Source organism: Octopus bimaculoides, chromosome 4 (genome assembly GCF_001194135.2).
Source record: "Octopus bimaculoides isolate UCB-OBI-ISO-001 chromosome 4, ASM119413v2, whole genome shotgun sequence".
Lineage (NCBI taxonomy): Eukaryota > Metazoa > Mollusca > Cephalopoda > Octopoda > Octopodidae > Octopus > Octopus bimaculoides.
The window spans coordinates 72714851-72719400 of record NC_068984.1 but is presented as its reverse complement, the minus strand read 5'-3'; positions in this window follow the sequence as shown (position 1 = coordinate 72719400).

Genomic DNA, 4550 nt, shown 5'->3' with positions numbered 1-4550 from the left:
ATATATATATGTATATATATATATATATATACACACACAAAGAGAGAGTGACGGGTGCATACACATGTATGTATGTGTGTGTGAGTATATATACATATATATGTGCGTGTGTGTGTATTTACACTATGCATATACACACACAGTTGCATACGGTTGCATCACCTGTTATCTTTCTCATCTTTTCACATATATGTCAATAAGTTTGTAATTTCAGTTTTTCTGCATGTCTTTCTCTTTCTCAAAGACATAGGATATTGGGTTTTTCCAGGTTTTGACTTCTTTCAATTTCTCGTTTCTTTACTTTGTAATGTAGTTTTTACACTTCACCTGTTCTAATCTTCTTCAACGCTGTGATTTTTCGTTTATTATTATTATTATTATTTTAACTTAAATCTTAAATTCTTTAAAATTCATATGTAGTTTTTCGTTATGACTAAAAGAAGTCGCTGCATATGTTGAATTCACTGATACATGAACACGCGAGAAAATGTAGTCTTTAAGAATGTACATGCGATTATCTATCTGTGTATCTCTAACTTACTATTTATTTATCTCTCTTTTTTGCTCTCTCTCTCTCTCTCTCGTTCTCTGTCTTCCTCTCTCACAATATATATATATATATATATATATATATATATATATATATATATATAGGCGTGTATGTATGTATGGCTGTATGGTATGTGTACAATCAAATACACATGTACAATCAAATCGACGCATGTGGATATGTATTTATACTTCGTGTTATTTAGGTAGACATGAGTGTGTATATGTGCGTCTGTTAATATGTAAATATATATTCATTTCTTCTTTTAGTTGTTTCAGTCATTTGACTGCGGTCATGCTGCAGCAACACTTTAAAGGTTTTTAGTCGAAGAAATCAACCCCAGCACTTATTCTTATTAAGCCTAGTACTTATTCTGTCCTTTTTTGCCGAACTACTAAGTTACGGAACGTAAACACACCAACAGCGGGGCAATCACAGACGGATAGACGCGCCCATACATACGATGGGCTTCTTTTTATTTCCGTCTACCAAATCCGTTCGCAAGGCTTTGGTCGGCAAGGCTTTGGTAGAAGACACTTGCTCAAGATGCCACGCCCAGCGACTGAACCCAGAATCAAGTAGTTGGGATGAAACTACTTTTATATATAATCGCACATATTCATTATAGAGAGAGGGAGAGCGAGAGATGTGCGTATGTGTGTGGGATTTGGGGTTCATCCACTTGATTTCCAGCGTGCATAGCACCTTTCTCATTCAGTTCTATATTTAAGACATGAAGAATTATGTACATTATTTACAATTGACGGATTGTGTGTTATTAACACAAAGTTTCAGCCTTCATCAGGCGTCTTGGGGAAATTTCAAAACCTGAGTTCTCATTCCTAACATATTTTTCGATGTTGCTGCTGCTATTATTATTATTATTATTATTCAGGTCACTGCCTGGAATCGAACTCGGAATCTTGGGGTTAGGCCGCGCTCTTAACCACTACGCCATATTCTCGTGGGTATTTATGGAGTGAATTTTGGAGCTTATAAATCTAATATTCTCCTATCCTTCCTTAATACCGGTTCCCATATGCTCTTCATATCTACACTCGGTCTGCTTAGGAGGAGGTTGTTGTGCCCTAGCATATATGCTGCTTCTTTTAGTTTTCGTATTTTCCAGTGGTGTTCTCTGTCTATTATTTTAAGTTCATCCCACAGGGGGAGATGATCTCCATTTTTCCATACATGATCAGCTATAACCGATCTATCAATATCTCCCCGTATCACAGCTTTGCGATTTTCCTCTACCCTTATTTTGAGGGGGCGGATATTTCGCCTTTGCATAACCTACCACAGCCGCATGAGATGGAGTACACGCTGTTCTTAGTCATATTCTCTTCTATAGTGGTTTTCCTCGAAGGAGATATTTGCTTGTCATCTACTGAGCCGCTTCCTTGTGGATATAATCAGTCCATTAGCAGTAAAGTCAACATCGTACGTGAAGAATTCCACCCACTTCACAGAATTGATCAAGGACATCCCCATTGAATCCAACCAGATGGTGAGGAGTCTAGATGTGATAAGTCTGTTCACCAAAGTCCCAATTGGTGAAGCACTATCGGTGATTCAAGAAAAACCAGTGACAGACACCCATCTAAAAGAACGCACTAGTATATCGATAACAAACTTGATGGAAATGTTGACCTTCTCTGTAGAAACTACCTGCTTCGGTATGGACACTGATATATATCGACTAGAAGAGGGTTTAGCTATGGGTTCGCCATTATCACCGATAATAGCCTATATATACATGGAATACTTTGAGAATTTAGCTTTAGGATCATCACCATTAAAACTAACCCTATGGCTGCGATATGTTAATGACACCTTCATACTTTGGCCCCACCAGGAAGGTGTCTAAGTACTGTTAGATCATGTGAACTCAATAAAGTCATCCATACAGTTCACAATGGAAAAGGAAAAAGACAATCAGCTAGCATTCCTGGTCGCATTAATAACACGCGCACCAAGTATGGATTCAGGACAACCGTGTGCCGCAAGCTGACCTTTACTGGACGATACTTCAACTTCAACTTCCACCATCCATACAGTGTAAAGAGAGGGATTGCTCAGTTCCTAAAACATCGAGCAAGGAATATATATAAGTAGCGATCGTGATACCCACTACAAAGAAACGATCAAGCTTAGTAACAAACTATTAAGTAACAACTACCCCAAAAGCGTACTCTCCACTCCCATTAGGAAGAAAAGAGAGGTTGAAACCGATAAACAGTCCACAGTCTGTCTAACCTGTAAAAGGCCTCTCCGAAAAGCTACAAAAGATTTACGGCCCATATCAGGGCAGTATTCAAAAGTAATACAACACTTCGCAAATATCTTCTTCGAGTAAAACCACCAATAGAAGAGAATATGACTAAGAACTGCGTGTACATCATCCCATGCAGCTATGGTAGGTTATACAAAGGCGTAACATGTTACCCCCTCAAAATAAGAGTAGAGGAAAATCGCAAAGCTGCGGCACTGGGAGATATTGATAAATTGGGTATAGCTGATCATATATGGGAAAATGGAGACCACCTTCTCCTGTGGGATGATGTTAAAATAATAGACAGAGAACACCACTGGAAAATACGAAAAGTAAAATAAGCAGCACCCATGCTAGGACACAACAACCTTCTAAGCAGACAGAGTGCAGATATTGAACAGTGTATGGGAACCAGTATTAAGGAAGGACAGGAGAATATTAGATTTATAAGCCCTAAATTTCACTCCATAATTGTCCACGGGAATATGGCGTAGTGGTTGAGAGAGCGGGCTACTAACCCCAAGATTCCGAGTTCGATTCCAGGCAGTGACCTAAATAATAATAATAGTAATAATAATAATAACAACATCGAAAAATACCTTAAGAATGAGAACCTAGGTTCAAACTTTCACCAAGACACCTGGTGAAAGCTGGAGGGTATATCAGCCAAAACGTGTTAACAGCAAACAAGATGAGGACAAATATCCGTCAATTGTAAATAATGTAAATAACCTCTCTCATTGCTCACATATCCTACAACAGGTTTGATACCATTTTTACCTTGGGCCCACAAATAACACCCCAGCCCTCGTTTTAGCATTTAAATTTTTGTGTGACAAATGTCGTATATAATTGGCCAGGAATCACACCCCCAGCAGCTCTACACTTAGGCATTGGTCGAAAATGCAATTTCAGCCAAGCAGTGGGTGAGAACCCCTTCGAACTTAAAGGACAGTGGTTCTTAGCTAGGGGCGTTGAAGCTGTATCCATATATGCAATCCAAGGTTGGTCTCCCAACATGTAACTTTTTGGAATTATAGTATGACTAGATAAAACCTAGGTTGGATTATTACTAGTCACTCTACCATGTCAAGATACAGCAACGTAGAATTTTCGCTCCATGTATTTCACCATTTCATGGGTAATTCCTATTTTCTCCAAATGAGGCATGTTGTTTCTCGTTACAGACCACCATATTCTGTTCAGTGAAAGATGTTCTAAACGAAAGGTATTGATTTCCGAAAGGTATCGACGTCAATGAGATCTAATTCTTTGAATAGTGTATGGGACGCTAACACGGAAACATTTCACTATAAGATAATACTCCGGGAACCTGACATCAGTAAGATGTATGACATGACCAAACCATCGCATGATACAATGTGGGTGAGTTTCTGTAGCTATCCAGCCTGCCCGTCTGCATGTATGTGTGTGTGTGTGTGTGTGTGTGTGTGTGCAATGCATGTATATGTGTATATGTCTGCCTATACACATATAATACATATTTAAATTACCCGTGTGTTTATACATGTAGACGAATTTACATACACGCATAAATTCAGAATCACTTGGATACAAATATGTACATCTATATATGCACACACACACACACACACACACACACACATACATACACGCGTGCACACTCACACACAGATAAACACACACGCAAACATTCACATATACACACATATATTAATATATATATATATATATATATATATA